Raw genomic sequence first — 18,866 nt, 5'->3', positions numbered from 1 at the left:
TTTGTACATATTAAAATTGCTAAACTCTATTAAGTAGTTTACAATTATATAAAGTCATAGCTAAGTGTAAATATTGATCTCATTGTGTGGGCTTTTATGCCCAAACATTATAAATTAATGTGCTCATATTCCAGGTACTGTTCTATAATATGCTTTTTAAACATCAGTATATCTACTTCAATACAATGAAAATCTTCAAGTCATTTGTAATGATTGCCTACAAATGCATTTCTCAAAGTCCACTTAACCAAATCTTATTAAATTAGAAGAATGGACTTCAAAGTAAGCAGAGCAGAAAGTCATATAGAGGAAAATATTTCACAGAAATATAGCACAGTCTTTGGATATTTCCCTTAATGAAATAATTTAGCCCTATTAGAAGGCCTTCTGGACTGTAATTCATTTGACAAAGATATATTCACACATGCACACACACACACCATACAAAAATATGTTAAAGCCAACTTATAACAATCTATATGAAAAAGATTAAAGCACAATAGAGGGTATAGCAAGTAATCGGGTTATTATTCTAGACAAGATGATCACAGAGGTATGCTTGATAAAGACTTCTGTGAAAAAGTTTAAATGAATTGAGAAAGGGAGCCAGGTGACTATCTAGAGGAAGAGACTTCCAGATACAGATTCCAAGGTTGGTACAGACATGGAATGTCAAGCAACAATGAGGCCAATGTGCCTGGAGCCAAATAAGCAAAGGGAGGTCAGATGAGATCAGAGAGTTTCCTGGAGTAGACAGATTGCAGCATGTCAGAAACCTGAGAACTCAGATTTTACTTTGAGTGAGATGGGAAGGTTTGAACAGAATAATGTTTGTGTTTTAAATGGGTTCATCTGGCTTCTGCGGTGAAGTCTTTAGAGGGAAAAGATGGAGACAGAAAGACAGTTCAGAGGTTTCTGTATAACTGTGACCTAGATCAGAGTGGTAGTTCTGGAGGTTAAAGAAGTAATCTGCCTATTTCAAAGGTATAGTAGAAAGGATTTGCTGATGGCTTAGATTAGGACATAAAGAAACAAGTCAAAGATGAGTCAAAGATCTTGACACAAACAACTGGAAGAATCTACAAAGGGTAGAAACGATAGAAAGAACAGCTTTAAAGGGAAGTGGGAAACTAAAGTATGATGTGGAAATCCTGCTGAGTTGGACGTGTTTATTAGACACCTAAGTGGAAAAGTCAAGTAAGCAATCAGAAATATGGATCTTGAGTTCAGGGGCAAGAACAAGGCTGGAGAGAAAACTGTGGAGTCATCAGTGTAGAAAAGCCAGGGAACAGGATGAGATCATCTAGAGAGTGAGTGGAGGTAAGACAGCCCAAGATGAGCCTCAGAGCACAATCATGATCAGCTGAGGAGGAACCAGCCAAGGAAAGGAAGAAGGGCAAGACAGGGAAGTAAGAAGAAGCCAAAACAGAATAACTGTGCCCCACGACTAAAATGCAGGACCTGTTTTCAGGAGGGAGTGACAGTCTGATAAGTGCTTGCTGAAGGATGAATAAGATGCAAACCGAGAATGACCACCGCAGTTGGTGACATCAAGGCCATTAACAACATTGATAAACGCATTATTGATGTTGTAGGATGGACAAGAACTGCATAGATCAGTCGGGAGAGGTTTTTTAATTAGTGGTGTGTGCAGTACACAATAATTTTATGCAACTTGGAGAACTAGTGCTTGCACCTATGGTGTCTTGATCATTTTTGTTCTCTTTCCCCAGCCCTATCCTTCTTTCTTGCTCTTTCCCCAGATCCTTTTCTCAACTTCGCAGAATCTACCTTGCTGTTTCTTACCATCTCCCACTTACCTAGCTCTTCAACTTGTTTATATTTTGGGTCTCTCATATACAATATAAAAACATGTGATTTTTAACCTGCTGTATCTGATTTATTTTGCTTAATATTATGCTTAAAAATATACCAAGTATTCACTGTCCACTGACCTCCTGATGGACATACAGACCACTTCCATGAGTTAGCTACGTGAGTTGCAGTCCTATCAATATGGGCATGCATATGTCACTGTAATATGATGCCTTTAACTCCTGTTGTTTTCAGGTGGGAGATACCATACATGGTTCGAGGCCAGTGGAAATGAGCCAGGGGAGAGGGATCTAATTATAATGCAATGGGAAGCATGTAACCCTGAAGTGCTTAAGGGAGAAATAAAAGACAGTATCCAGTATACTAGCACCTCAAGAGAGGAAAGTTTGTCTTTCATAAAAGAGGAAAAGTAAAATCAGGCACAATTACAAATAAATGTATAGATGTGACAGAAATATGTGGAAGTTTTCCTCTAGACTGTTCAATTTACCTGATGAATTCAAAACTTCAGTAATTATATCTGAGTGAGGAAAAGGAAAAGGGAAGGAGAGTCAGTAGAGTGACGTAGTGAACTGGCTGATGGAGGATGGGAAGATTAGTGGGCAACCCCAGGGGCCGAAATGAAACTTGTGGTCCTGAATTTCAAATGAGGACAGCAATGTTTGTGGGTATGAAAATCGAAGAGGGTTGGATTTAATCAGGATTGGGGCTTTGCCAAGTGATATTTGAGAGAGAGAGAGAGAGGAACATGAAAGTTGAAGATGTAATCTTCAGCATCATAATTATAATCGCAATCACCATAATTTATTCATCATCTACAGTGTGCAAGACAACATGCTTCATGTTTTGCAGAATTGATGTGTAGTCTTTGCAACAAATGTTATCTCCATTTTACAGGTAAGGAAATGAAGACCTCATCAGACTGAATGACTTACAAAAGCCACATTTGTCTACTATATATAAGTGCTACAAAATATTAAGATATTTTACACATCTTAACTTGGTAATAGTGCCTGCAGTACTATTATTTTTTAATTTCTCAACTATGGATCAGCAGAAATTGAAGTTAGAAAATAAGAACAGGAAGAAAAGAAAAACGTAGCTTCTGAAGTCGGCTTTGAAACCACTCCTGCCCTCCTCCAACACACTCCAGCAACCAGTATTAGGACTGCAATAGCCTACTCATTTAAATGCTTGAGAAAACTTTTCTGTTGACAAGCTTTTGAGTTAACTGGGGAGGGAGGGGAGAGGTCAGTGAGAACCATGACTCTGTATGTGAGCATAGTACAAGAAACTGATTCTGAGATCTGTGAAGCTTTGACACATAATCTCAAAGGTTCTAAAATTCTTTCCGTTACTTTGGCTGTTTGATTTTATCTTTAGGGCCCAGGATCCTTGTTTGAGAAAATTAACAACTAAACAGCCTTTTGACAAACCAACTGTAAGAGCAATATCCTAATGTCAAGTGGACAGCAGACGAGTTAAACTCTTCTGCAAAATAAATAAAAGGTCCTTTTCCTTATGTGCCTTTTCTGGAAACCATAATATATTCAGGTTTAGGGGCCCTGAACACAAGAACAGAAACAATTTGGTCAAAGTCACTCTTAAATAATGGGATGAGTAGCTCAAGTCTAACATTATATTAACACAGGAAAATAGGGCAATGGCCAATTGGAGATAGCAACATACAAACCCCAGCTTTGTTTTACTTTTTCTGTACCACCAACCCCATTCCATTAACCCCACACCTTTGGTAAAGTTTCGTTGCAAAATCAAAGCCTATTCTTACAGGTTTGAAAGATTTAAAATGGAACTTATTCCCACTCATGGGACAAGGCACTGTGTAAAGTGCTGCAGAGCCTGAAGAAATGGTTACAAAAGATCAAAAATCCAAAAAAGCCATCCTAACGAAGAAGAAGGATGTGTGCACATTTCCTGGGAAGTCTTGGCAAAAGATCACAAGTGAAGAACAAGACTTTCTGCTGAGTAAGATGAGGAAAACCACAGTGGTTTCACCAGTCTGCATTCCCACCAGCAGTGGAGAAGGGTTCCTATTTCTCCACAGCCTCGCCAGCATTTGTTATTGGTTGATTTCTTAATCCTAGCCATTCTTACTGGGGTAAGGTGGAATCTCAGTGTTGTTTTAATTCGCATTTCTCGAATGACTAATGATGTTGAACATTTTCTCATATATTTATTTGCCATTTGTATCTCCTTGTCTGAGAAGTGTGTATTCATCTCCGCTGCCCATTTTTGGATTGGGTCTTTGAATTTGGAGGGGCTGAAATTTTTTAATTCTTTATATGTTCTAGATAGAAGGCTTTTGTCTGAGGGACAATCAGCTAAAATTTTTTCCAAGTTTGTGGGTTTTCTTTTTACTTTGCTGGTGATTTCTTTAGATGTGCAGAAACTTTTCAGTAGGATGAGATCCCAGTTGTTGATTCGTTCAAGTGTTTCACGTGCAATTCCTCCGAAAACTAGGCCTAGAGGTCCCATTCAACCCAACTATCCCCCTGCTTGGTATTTTCCCCAAAGATCTAAAAACATCATATCATAGTGATGTATGTGCACCCATGTTCATAGCAGCACAATTTGTAATTGCTAAAATGTGGAAGCAACCCAAATGTCCATCCACTGAGGATTGGATAAGAAAATTGTGGTACTTTTATATAATGGAATATTACTCAGCTGTAAAGAAAGATAAACTCGAGGCTTTTATAGGCAAATGGTCACAGCTAGAGACCATACTCATAAGCGAAATAAATCAAACATACATGTGCAAGCACCGCATGTTTCTCTAGTGTAAAGCCTGAAAGAGTTAATTCAATCTAGGAGATATGATAGACATTGAGAATTGATAGGAAAGCACTCATAGGTAAAGGATAACTGGGATATGGGAAAAGAGAAGGGAAAGAAGGAGAAAGTTTGTATATATGTGTATGCAGGATAGTTAACATAGGTGCTCTACTGTCCTGTATTTCCTTGCTGAAAGAAACTGTCAGTGTGGCATTGGTTGATTAGCTTTGTATGTCTATATGTGTTTTCATGAGAAACTACATTGAAGATATCAATATGTAATACAATAAGCATTGTTAATTCCCTACCACTCTGTTTGTAACTCTGTACTGTCTGTACTGATCCTTTGCTATTTTGTAAAACGTTGTCAGTCTGTTAGTATTTTCCTCCTTTTATTTCTAAAATAAAAATTTAAAAAAAAAAAAAGATGAGGAAAACCCACCAGCCCTGACTCCTGAAAGTCTGGGAAACCCAAGCACACGGCACACACAGAAAATCTTTGCGTGTCTCTGCCACACGGCCTCAGCTGTACTTGCAAATGTTCATGTGAGTTGCTTGCAGAAAGTATGAATACAAGATATCTGTCCTAAAGTTAACTGCTTTTGTCATTTGTCACTTCGAGTGGCTGAGTTCTATCCTCTACCTCACAATGGCATTGAAAAACAAAAGTGACATGAATACTAAAGATACAAACTAAGAGAATTTTTCTATGTAGTTATTCACAATTCTTTTCTCAGAATGTAATTCATATATTCTAGCTTTTAACCATATCATATCTATGTCAACAGTTATTTCTACACCCCTTCTGCAAATATGTCTCGCTTCTTCCCTCTCCACGGAAGTCCCTGAAGTCCTGAGGACCTCATGTACTGCTTCCTTCCTCTGAGTTCTTCATAAAGTTTCATGGCAAATCTCACTTTACAAAAGTTGAAAATATGGAAATATAATGTAAAACAACATAAATTCACTATATCACAAAGAAGACACAAATAACATTTCAGGAGCACTAAATTCCAGAACAAAATTTTAAAATGTAATCTCTCTCTCTCTCTCTCTCTCTCCCTCCCTCCCTCCCTCCCTCCCTCTGTCTCTCTCTCTCTCCCTCTGTCTCTGTCTCCCTCTATCTCTCTCTCTCTCTCCCTCTGTCTCTCTCTCTCTCTTTCTTTCTCCATTTCTGTCTCTGTCTCTCTCTCTCTCATATACACATGCACACACACAGAAAGATCACTCATTATGTTCAGCACCTGAATATAATCTACTTCTCAACAAAACTGTTGCAAATTTGCAGTTAACATGAGCATGTACTTCATTACTCAAAATAAAAAAATATAAAATGTGTTCACAGCCTATAAAAACCCTCAAATAATTCCCTCAAACATTATTAAAACAAACTTAAACACCAATGTAAAAATTCACTAAGAATTTCTGCACAATAAAAGCTTATTAAGTACTTATTAATACTTATAATTTCTGCATAATAAAAGCTTATTAAGTACTTAATAATTAATTACTTAATTATTAAACTCTTAATGAACTCATTGGTATGTGTATTTGCAGAGACTATACATTAGCAAATACAAATCACATTTTCCTTCTACACCACCAGAACTAGGTATTGTAATGTGAACAACGAGGTAAAAAACTAGAAAAAAAAAATACCATGTGAATGGAACCTGAGCTGGTAAACCATCTGGTGCTTCACAGAAGGGATCTCTGGTAGCCCTGAATGTGCACAACCTCACAGAAAGGGTGGAGACAATAGCAGCAATACGTGCTTAAACTTCTGTCAGGAGCAGGAGCAATAAACCTGCAGCACTCCATATATCCTCTTGCCAGGAGTCAGAGCCTATCTAAGAATTTTCCCCAGTGGTGTTTGCAAAGCTCTCATAGCTCTTTTCATTATTTTTGTTTAGATAATAAATTTGAATAATAAATAGGCAATTTTTCACAAATGCTATTATAATGAATATTCATACAGTGAGGTGAGAGAGCAAAAGATTTATATATTATACATATATATGTACACACATATACCCCTTACATACAGACATACACAGCTATGTATATTTAAATAAAAATCACTTTTTTCATTAACATTTACTAACATATTTTCCATACCATTAGTTTCCAAATGATTATTTTCAATGATGAATAGTGTTCCATTATAACCAGATTAATAAATTACCATCTTGCTACTGTTCATTAAGTTGTTTCCAATTTTTCACTGTTATAAATAATGCTTTGCATACAAATCTTAGTGAAATGTATGATTGTTTTAAATTCTTAACATAGACATTCTAAGTCACTGGATATAAACATTGTTGATGTTCTTGATCCTAACCATCCTCCAGCAATACTAATAGAAATACCCCCTGCAATGTAGGATAGAGTACATCTCAAACACTTTGTCTGAAATGACCATATTTTAAAATTTGAGCTAAATAAAGCATACGGCTTAAATGCCACGTGATTTTTCTTATATGAGAAACCCAAATTATAAATGAAGAGCAAAATAAAAAATAAATAATAGGAAGTAGGGAGATCTTTCTCAAATGGGAAGAGGGTCAAGAGATTAAGGAAGGAATGGGAGGGGGAATGAGAAAGGAATATAGATGTTTTAGGTGCATGAGACCAAAAATGTAAATAAGGACCAAAATGTATAATGGATATTGTGAAACGGGAAGAAAATGTTCGTATGGGAAGGGGAGCTAGGGTGGGAGATGCAGAAAGGAAGGGAGGGAAAAGAAAAAAAAGATGAGAAAAGAAGGAGAAAATGGAAACAGAGCTTTTGTAAATAAGGCGGGGAAGAGGGTTGAAGGGAGGGCAGGGGAATGGGGAAAGAAAAAAGATCAAGTTATATCCTGTATAGGTACAATTTACCTAAAATGAATGTGATCATTATGTATACCTAAAATGTACCAATTAACTTAATTAATTAAAAAAACAGATGTGTTATGTGCATGTATGAACTCCAAATAAGTAATGTAACCATCATGTACTGTAAACATGTACTAATAAAAAAAAAAACTTTTTCATTTTGGTGACAATGATGTTGCTATATTTAATCATTTTTATTACTGTATTTACTAACTTCATCATAAATATGTACTGACCATCTGTACTTCTTTATTTTATGAATTTTCTTGGGGCTGGGGATTTAGCTCAGCGGCACAGTGCCTGCCTGGCAAGTGCAAGGTCATGAGTTCGATTCCCAGTACCTGAAAAAAAAAACAAAAAACCAAAAAAAAAAAAAAATGGAAGATGAATTTTCTCTTCATATTTTATTCTTATTTCCTGTTGGACTGTTTATCATTTGAAATTTTATTCATTAAAGGTATTGATGTATTAATCATAATTGCCCACTGTTATTTATGCTGTGATTTATTGTCTTCTCAAAGCCTGAGAGATTCCAAAGCTTGAGCAATATTCCCATTTACCAAACAGAATTGATCCTTGAGAGTAGGAAAATGCATTTACAACAGAGAATCGATCACATTTCCACCCAACTCATCTCAAGAGCTTTTCTTCTTCGTACCTTGTGGGAAAACCACTTCTTCAGCACCAGCGTAGACCTCCCAGTCCTGTCGGTGTCTCCAGGGGCATCCAGTAGGCTGGCCAGGTGGTTCTCACGCTGCCCTCCTGGAAACAAAATGCCCTGTGATTCTAGATCGTCTGAGCTGAGGTCCTGATCATATTTTTCCTTAACTTATCCAGACTTCATGCCCTTCATCTGGAAAATGAATTGAACAAGCCGGGGTCCAGGAGATTTCCATCCCTTTTCAGCTCTATTCTTTAAGTTCTCCTTATAATTAACACCGTATATGCCTGGAAAGAACTTTACTATAGGACTTAAAATATTTCATTGATTTTGAATGCTAAGTCTCTCATTTTTAAAATTTGATAAGACACTTCATTGTCTTCTGTTTATCAACATTAACATATTTCTTGAATACAATAGTTACTCACTGAAAAGTTCTTCACTTTGGAGAACAGTACATACTATCATTAAGGTTTACTCACTCAAAAAGCATTTAGTAAGCACTCAAACTGTGCCAGGCATTACACACAGCACAGAGGAAATAGTGACATTTAAGAGCAATCTCTGCTTGCTAGGACACAGCCACATGGAAGATTTGCAAATAAAGAATTATACTTTTGCAAGATGACACCGATGAGGAGGACATAAAGTCATTCCGTGATCACTAACAAGCCTCACAGAATAGCAAAATCTTCACCGTGCAGCTGGTGCATTATCAAAGGCCTGAACCATACATCTGGATTGCTCAGCGTAGGAAAGAGGAGAAAGGGAGGGAGCTGCAGGCTGATGTCAGGTACAGAGGCAGGAAGATGTGATCCAGTGGGGCACATGCAGGAAACTGCAATCCTCTGAGTAATTCTGGACTATACTTGGGGGTCTATGGGAACATAAACTGGCAAAAAAAATAGTGAAAAGCTTTACTTGCCCTGTGTGGATTTTTATCCTCTTGTTAATGGGAAAAGAAGTTCATTTATCTTAAATACTTATTTTTAAAATCATTTATATTTATTTTGAATGTTTGCCTTCATCATTCTAGAGAATAGATTAGAATGAAGAGAGAGAAAAGGCTGAATGACTTAGGAAAGATGTAATAAGAGTTCAACTAAGGTGATATGAACATGTATCATAATAAAATGACTCACTTTTTGTAGAATCAAGAAAAAGACTACCATACAGATGCAAAATACCACTGCTTGTAATAAATACCAAGATGATTTTGTTTCTTAAGACATAATTTTACAAAGCATTTACTCATGGGCATTGTTTGTCACATCAAAATCTTATTTCTGTCAAAAACACCATAAAATTTCAATCCCTCCTCCATATAACATGGAAGCAGCAGGGAAATTGAAATAGTATAATCTAAAAAATGAGAATTATCTTAACTGGATTTGAAACCATGATTCCCTATACCTAATAAGAGTATATCACTCTTATATTTGTTTTAATATTGCTTATGTCTTCCTCTAGCATGAACTCTTAAAAATTCAAAACCCCTCTTCTTGTGAGTAGTAAAACTGAGGTCATTTTTACTGATTCTATAGCATTTCTAAAATGACTTTTTGTAAATCTACTTATAGCTAGCTTTTCCTAAGTCAAACTACTCATCTATTGCATTTCTTCCCCCAGGGTAATAATTCATCAAAATTTTTTTTCAGGTATCAGCATTTTGTGGCATGAATTGAATTTTATTATCACTAGGGACTTTTGAGTTAATCATGACACCAAATTTATTTACTGAGTCATAAACAGAACTACTTAGTTCATACAAGAAAAGCACTTCAGGAGCATAGCACTTAAGTTCTTTCCCTCTAGTGTTCTCTATTTGAAACAGGGTAAGTCAGTAAACAAGAGCTATAAGCATTTTGTTCAGCCTTAACATTATTTTATTCTATATAAAATCAAAAGGCTTTGTTAAATTTTTATTTAAAAGAAGTATATCTGAAGCTTACCTTCATAGTCAATTATTTTAGAATTATTTAATAGTCAACATTTTCATCATGTTCCAAGTGCTTCAAGAATATTCATATCTTAATCATTGAGAGGGACAAAGGAATAAAGTTCTTGTCTCCATCTCACTCTATAACATAGGGAGTAATTGAGCAAAGGAGAAAACTACAAAGGAGAATTTCATATCATAAAGGGAAGTGATTGGATCAAGAAGACTGTATCAGTGGATTAATATACAACAGATTCATGATTTGATGACACAATTGGCAAGTGACGGAGGGGAATCATGGGAGCATAACCTTGGGGATTACATTTGTCACTGGTCCTCCAGCCCTCTCTCCCTATACCCTTTCCCTTTCTCCCTCTGTTCCTCCCTCATTTTCCTGGCTGGCATAAGGTGAACAGTTCTCTTCCACCACACCCACCCACCATAATGCTTCTCCCTTACCCAAAAGCAATGACCATTGACTGAAACTTCTAAAACTGTGAATAAAAATAAATCTTCTCTCCTTTAATTATCATTCAAATCTTTTACCACAGTAACAAAAAGCTACCACAAAGAGGCTTTCTGCTGCTACAAGAGCACTCAGGGTAGCAAATTATAGTCCATGACTATGAATAAGAAGTTAAAGTTTTCAAAAGCTAATAGGCAATACAGAGCCATCAAAGGTTTTTCTTTTAAAAACTAGGTAGATATGATTATTTGAAAAAGGAAGATATGATTAATGTGAGTTCTTATGAAATTAATCTTGCTCCAAAATGTATGATAGCTTGGAGGAGAAGTCATAAAACTAATTTTGAGCTTGTAGCAGGTGTAGAGAGCCTATGCCACAATGGCAGCTGTAAGAGAAGAAAAGAGGACTCAAAATCAAGAAACAATTTTGTTTGCAAATTTTTTCTCACCAGTACTATGAAGCTCTAGAAAGTGTTGCATGCTTAACATTAAAAATGATATTGGATGGCTGCAGGAACACAGTCATAAAGAATGAACAAATGCTAATTATTTTAGTGTAATTTCTTGCATTGGGTTAAGAAGAGGCCCAACTCTGAAGCATTCAGCTAGTTTCTTCATTTAGAGAAACATTGCTGCCATCTCTTAGTCACCAGGGTCTGTGGACTTTTCTTCATTCATTCTGCCCCTTGGGGTTTGTCGTATGGGCTTCACAAATTCTTTCCAGTTTGGACACTCTAAACAGCAGCTAACTCCATTCACTGTGTCAAAGAGACAGAAAGGGCAAGTGGGCAAACTTTTAAAAAGTGTTCCTCCCTCTGATTGAACAATAAAAACCAATATGTCATTTTAATTTGGGTCTGCAGTTATTTCAACTTTTGCTCTCTCCTACCCTATCTTTCAGCAGTAGGGTTTGAATTGCACAGATTATAAAAGAATGGTTGAATCACCAAAGGACTATTATCTCTGATTTTTTTAAGTCCACAGGAACACTATTTTCATCATTATTACTCAGCTTTTCAAAAGATTTAATCCATACTGAATTTTCAATACTCATTTATTATATAAGAGGATTCATTTGTTAATAAACAAAATTTAATTGGGTCAATACAAAGTAGATTCCACCACTACCTCTCAAATCTTTAATTTTATTACAGTAATTAAAATTATAGTGGCATTAGCACATTTCTTGCTGTAAGAAAGCTGAGCGTGCTATGATTTTATGGCAAGTCTGCTGGCCACTGAAAAAGTAGTGAGATTATTTTCTAAATGTAAAAGGAGATGTATTATACTTTTCTCTTGATACTGTTGCTCATGTACCATAGTTGCAAAAGATAAGAGTCAGCTTTGCCACACACACGTCTAGGCCATAGCGCTGCTCAAATCTTATGTTGCATACCAGACACCTGAGGATTTTGTTAAAATACAATTTCCAGTTCAGCAGGTCAGGAATGTGACCTGAGCTTACACATCTAAGATGCTTCTAGAAGATACTGATGCTGCTGGTCCACAGTCCACACTTTAGGGAACAAGACTCTTTTAATTGAATTACAAAATGAGAAATATCATCTGGACCTGGGACCTGGTATTAAATCATGTCCGTTGTAGGTTACAAAACACAATGTAAAAAGAATGAGCTGTGGGTTGTCTTTATTTTCTTCAGAAATAATGTATGCCTTAATGAATCTTTTCATATTTGGCTGTGTTATAATGGCCCACTCAGAGGTAAGATAGACTGATTCCCATGATGGCATTAATGTCAGTGAGATGTATACTTGTCTCTAAGTACGGCTAAAAGATTGTTAACTGTTCCTTCCACAGTGCGCATAGTCTTTCTTATGATGGATATAATTGTTGGATTTTGGTACATATTACAATCTTATCATCAAGGGTTTTTTTATATGATTTTGACCATTCAGATGAAAACTAGGAAATCCTCTAACAGGTACAGTAATCAAATGTTTGGCACATTTTTTCATTTTCATTTAAATATTCCTGGCATCAAAGCAGATACATAACTATTATCATTTGTCTTCATTCCATAGGAGCCACACTTTATTTCCTATCTGGTTTCTGATTAGTTTACCTTCTGTCTATATGCTATGATTCCTTAGTGAAGGAAAGAGATTATACATATGGATTTTTCTTTTACTATTACTGCAACCACAGGGTAAAGACAGTCATGTGTGTCTATTCCTTTCAAGATCTTTTAAAAACAAACTAATTTTCAACAGGATTTCTAAGCTTTGTGTATTGTTTTTAGTGCTTATCAGAGTACAATTCACATCTTTCAGTTTTCCACCGGTATATCTACTTGAAAAGGTTTCTTTTGTATCAAAACTAAATTTAGACGAAGATTTTTGGCATAGTCAAATGAGATGTATAAATTGCTAGAGTGTTCTGTAAACCAATAGTATCTCAGAATACTGACCCTTCAAGTGGTAATCAGCCTAGTGACTATGCTCACAAAGCTCATATTTGTAGGTGTCCTTAGTTACTTTTTTGTTGTTGAGACAAAATACCCAGTACTGTCAAAATTAAAGAAGGAAAGGTTTATTTAGCTTGCAGTTTGTGGAGGTTTTAGTCTATAATTAGCTGGCTTCAAGGCAGAGTGGCATGGCACAGGGCAACATTTTAAGGTGGCACAAAACAGCAAATCAGCAAGAACAAAAAGCGGGGAAAGTAAGCCTCTTTTTTTTTCTTATATTGTATCCTGGCTGTCTGTCCACACCCACACCATCTCTATGCCTTCCTCTTCTATAAGGTGAGGATGTTTACAATGTAAGGACCCTGGCCTCCTGCTGAATCACTTAGTTAACCTTTTAAGATTTTTAAATTGACACAATAAATAACATCTTAGAAGGGTAAGGACATGTCCTTTTTACCCAAGATATAGAACTACTGAGTTTATTAAGGGGTTAGACTCTTTAAATTGACACAGTGTATTAACCACAATGATCCACCCTTTGTCCATTTGGCAACCAGAGACATTTTTTAAACCAGTTTTCAGCTCTAAAGACATTATTTTTATCACTTTATCACTTGAACATTATAACACAGGTTTAACAGTCTTCAAGAACCAGTATTAAGACTATCAACATTATATTACATTAGAACCATAACATTTTGCCCCCCAAAGACTCATATATCCTTTTATGTAAAAGATATTTAGTCTATCTGGAAGAGTCGCCAAAGTCCTATCAGTTTTAGTACTGTCGAAAAGTTTAAGTCTCCTCTGAGATGTGAGGCAAACTCTTAACTGTGAGCCCCTGTGCAAATGAAGTTAAACACTTAACATTTAATGGCACAACGTAAACATTTTTATTTTAAAATGTATAAACAGGAGGATACAAAGCATTGGGACCAAAGCAAGTCTAAAATCTAGCAGGGCAAACATTGAGCCCTGTAGTTTTATATTTAGCATTTGAAGCAATTTGTGGCACATTGTGAGCTCTAAAGGGCTTGTGTGATTTTATTTTTATGGCACTTTTGGTTGTTATAGCTTTTATGGCTTTTTGGGGGGCCTGCTTTGCTCAGTCTTTGCAGCTTTTTTTAGGTGATTTATGATTTTGGCGTTTTTAAACTTTTGGGGTCTCCAAAAGTTTAGGCTTTTTACTCACAGCCTTACATACTGCCCTCTTAGGGGCACACTTCCTGGCCTTTTAGGCCTTTTGAAATTGAGGTGGAAGCCTTTTTAACCTCAGAACTCTTGCATTTTGTATGTACCTAAAACCACCACCATGTGGATGATGTCAAGGTCTGCTTCCAGGTGGAGCAGTAGCCAGGGTTTTTTTTTTTTTTTTTTGGCTGTAAGGATCTAGTGCCTGAATTGCTGAGCACTCTAAACCTGATTTTGAGCAACAAATTTTTTATGCCACTGCCACTCTGGAACATGGCAGTCTGCGGCTTTTTTTTTAAAGCAAAGATTTTTGCCTTTGCAGTTTTGAGGCTGCAAATGGTGGAGACTTGCTACTTTTTTGATGCCCTCAGGCCATCTTTTTTTGTTTTGTTTGTTTGTTTGTCTTAGCAGTTCAGATTTTTTCGCCTATCTTCATAGCCTATAGCTTACTGGAACATTTTTTTTGCCAAACTCACCTTTTAAATCATCCTATTGGGTTCTTTGCTCTTGATTTATAACACAAATCTTGCTAAAGAGCCCCCAACAATAACCATGTCACAGCCTCAACATTTAATTGCCTTGAATTTTTTTTTTTGCAGGGGAGTCAGGTTAATCAGTCTGCATCCTTAATCTTAGTCTCAGGCAAAGTCTCTGGACATGGGCAAAATGTAGACAAACTTTGCCAAGCCCTAACGTATATCATCTGGAGTCCAGCAATCAATGCAGTCCTTCCCAGCAGAAACCTCTTGAGCCTGGTCTTTACTAGCAGGATTTTTATCAGCCTTTTGGTCTTTAGAGCGCTGACCGGAATCTCCCATACAGAACAACCAAGGTGTTTTAGAACTTTTTTTTAAGGCAAAATCTCTAAGCCTTTTAAAACACTTTTTAATAAGCCTTTTTTAAAGGCTCTTGAACCACATGGTTAGGGTATAGTTACAGCAGTGACCCCACTCCTTGTACCAAATTCTGTCTTGGTTACTTTTTGTTGTTGTTGCTCAAACAAAACACTCAGTGCTGTCAACATTAAGGAAGGAAAGGTTTATTTAGCTTACAGTTTGTGGAGGTTTTAGTCTATAATTAGCTGGCTCCAAGACAGGGTGGCATGACACGGGGGCAACACTTTAAAGTGGCACAAGACAGCAAAACTAGCAAGAGCAAAAAGTGGGCAACACAAGCCTCTTTTTTTCTTATATTGTATGCTGGTTATCTTCCCACTCCCACATCATATCTATTCCCTCCTCTTTTATAAGGTGAGGATGTGTATAATGTAAGGACCCTGGCCTCCTGCTGAATCACTTAGTTAACCTTTTAAGATTTTTAATTTGACACAATAAATAACATCTTAGAGGGGTAAGGACATGTCCTTTATACCCAGGATATAAAACTGCTGAGTTACTTAGTTAAGCTCTTAGACTCTTTAAGTTGACACAATGTATCAACCATAACAGTAGGCACAGAAGGATATATTTGTACCACAGGGAGTACTGAAATTCAAAACTGAGGGGAAAACATTTAACTATAAAATGTTAGAAGTGAACTCTTGAACAGGAGAAATTATTGAATCTTTGGGGGGGGTTATTTGTTTGTTTTAGAGAATACTCTGGATAAATATACCTTTCTGATTGGATAAAATGTCCCCAGGAAAGTGACTATGGCTTTCATATCACTCATCATAGCACTCCCACAACTATGGTCTTAATAAAAGTGAATGAATGAATAAATAAATGATTGCACCTTGAGATAGATAACAAACTTAAATATTGCCTGGTATTTCTTACAAGAGAAACCAAAAGTCTAAATAATTTAAAGAGTGAAATAAAAGATAACAAGAAATAGGGAAAAAATCTTTTGCAAATGGGAAGGGGACCAGATGGAGGGAGGAGAGAAAAGGAGAAGGAACAAGAACTAAGATGCGTTATATACATGTACCAACTCCCCTATGATGAAAATAATAATTATGTACTGCAAACATGTACTAATAAAGATTAAAAGAATTAAAAAATAAATAAATGAAGTAATAAAGCAATTAACTGGGAAGCTATTAGACTCAGGCAGCTCTAGTGTCCTGGATTCCTACCTAAGTAAGGCAATATTGAATGTGTACAGTCATTTTCTAGGAAACTGAAACTTAAGCTTAACTCATCCTGCAACTATGACTTTTTCATTGGATTGATCCAAAGAAAGCCATTGCTCTATTTTAGCCAATCAGATAATTTATTTGCTCTGTTTCCATATTTGCCCTATAAAAAGCTTTTCTTTCAACTACTTCCCATAGAGTTTCCCAATGCTTGATTCCTGAATAACAGCTTTCTCAAGTAAACTCCTCAAAATTTTAATGCACTTTAGTTTATCTTTTGAATAAATGAATGAACATGGAAAGGAATGCTTTCACAAAGACCATCTTCCATTCCTGAGACTCATGAATAGAGGAAGTGAAAACAAACGAGTTACTTGGGTTTCACAGGAGGATGCACTGTATTTTAGCTCCAACCCTGGATGATTACCATGCTGCTTCAAACGTTTCTGTGGTCATTGGCTCCTTGACTCTGCCATTAGACACTAATAATATATAATGAATTTCAAAACTTCAGCCTGGGTTTTTATCTTAGATTTCTATCACTCTTAAGTTACATGAGAATTTCTACAATGTTTTTAGACCAACATGCTTGTACTTTATATAACAAAACAAAACAAAAAATCTTTTTGAAATATACAGTGCTTGAGTTCTCAGGGAGTCATTACTCATCTTTCCTGGACTGGAAAAAGATTGCTGAAAAAAGAAAGAAAAAAGGATTGCTTACATAGACATACAATTCTGCACACGCATTCAGTCTTCAGCAACCCGTGCCAGAGACTGGTAGATATTTGTCTTACTTCAAGAGTGAGAAAAAGGAGTGCCTCACTACCCCACAAAAGGTAGAAAGGTAAAAGTAACATCTCCATCTTGGGGCTACTCCACATGTGTTCTTTGCTATAAAGGACAATCAAAGAAGAATTGGATAGTATTTTACAGTTTTCAGTACTTATAAGCAATTCTCATGATAAAGCAGTGTGTTTATCATACATTGTTTGGACATGAAAAAAACTAAAGTCCAATGAAATAAAGAAAAATTGCCCAAGCCTAACTACTCTTGGAATGTAGTAGGTAATCTATGTCTTCTGCCTATGACTCTTGATCTTTTTGTTTTTATTTGGTTGCTTGCTTGGTTGTTTCAGGGCCTCAGATTCTTTGAATCAGATTAATCATTTTTTTGGTTTGGTTCACATTCTCTGCACTAGCCCAGGCATAGTTGTGTTTTTATTTTGTTGTGAAGTTATTTTTAAAGGGGTAATAAGTATCAGGTGATTCACCACCACCACAAAAGCTAAAATGTTGACACTTTTCGTTTACAATGCTTCCGCACCACCTCTGCCTTCTTCCCTTTGCTCAGCATCACCCAAGTTCAGCACATTGTGTCCATTGTTGCACTGCTTCCATTTTCTTAGGGCCACATCAGTGTGAACATTTATAGTGCTAGGGAGTTTATCATCTCCCATTTTAGGCTGCATGAAAAATATACATGTCATAGGTAATATTGAGGGGATTATCCCATCTTGTAGGTGATTTGGGAGGTGTCTTTGTGATTGGTGGTCTTTTAACCACAGTAGAGATGATACCCCAGCCTTCTGTGTCTATATGTGCAAGTTTACACTCAACATACAGACTACATTTTAATTCGCTAATCTCTTCCATTTAAGACACATTCAAGTGCACTCCACCTACATATGTCAAAGGTATACCCATTCAACAAATACTTATTGGGTGCCTACCATGTGTCGGAGATACTCCACCGTGCCAGGAGACAGCAGTGCTGAAACATGTTCAGCGTTCCCACGCATTCCCAAAATTCTTGATCTCACGGAAGTAACACTGTATAGCAGGGACAGACAATACTTAAAATAAACACGGAAAATATACACAATTTTGGATAATTGTGTGTGCCAGGGAGAAAAAGCATGGAAGGACTTTGGGGACTGGGTTTTGCCATTATAAATAGAACTCTCAGTGATAAACTGGGTGGGGTGACCAGAGTCCTTCCTTATTGCGAGGGTGATATGAAGGTAACTTGCAAGAGCCGAATCAGAACCAAAGAAAACTCTTCGACGCCTTCAAGCTTAGCCTGTTGTGTCTGTAGGATGGCCCCGGGCCCCGCAAAGACGATGCGTTTCTTCCCACTTTTCTTCCGGATGGCCATCCTCCCCATCGAATCGCCCTCCACGTCCACTCCACCTTTGACCAGGCGTTGAGCATCAGCAGGACCAACGCCCGCGGGTACCTTGCCGGGCGCGGTTCGCGCGCGCATCCCCAGCACGCGCGAGGGAGCGCGCACCGCCCGGGGCCGCCTTCGGGCCGCTCCCGGACCCACCGGGAACGCGCGCGCGTGCCCGGGCCCGCGGCCTCTCGACAGGGACCGCGGCGGCTAGTGAGGGCGCTCACGTCAGGGCTGGGAGGAAGAGGGGGTTCGGCGAGGAGCGCGAGAGAGACATGAGGCAGCCTGGCAGAGAGCGAGAAAGAGTTCGGTGGAGAAGGTGTGAGTTGTAGAGACGCCCAGCCCAGCGAGCAGGACCCGCGCCTGCAGGAGAGCGCGGCCGAGCCGGCTCCTCGCTCCCCGGCGCGCGCCGCGTCCGCTTTCAGC

This window comes from Chinchilla lanigera, unplaced genomic scaffold, assembly GCF_000276665.1.
Source record: "Chinchilla lanigera isolate Chin_1 unplaced genomic scaffold, ChiLan1.0 scaffold00019, whole genome shotgun sequence".
NCBI classification, from domain to species: domain Eukaryota; kingdom Metazoa; phylum Chordata; class Mammalia; order Rodentia; family Chinchillidae; genus Chinchilla; species Chinchilla lanigera.
Note: the sequence above shows the minus strand (reverse complement) of the source record.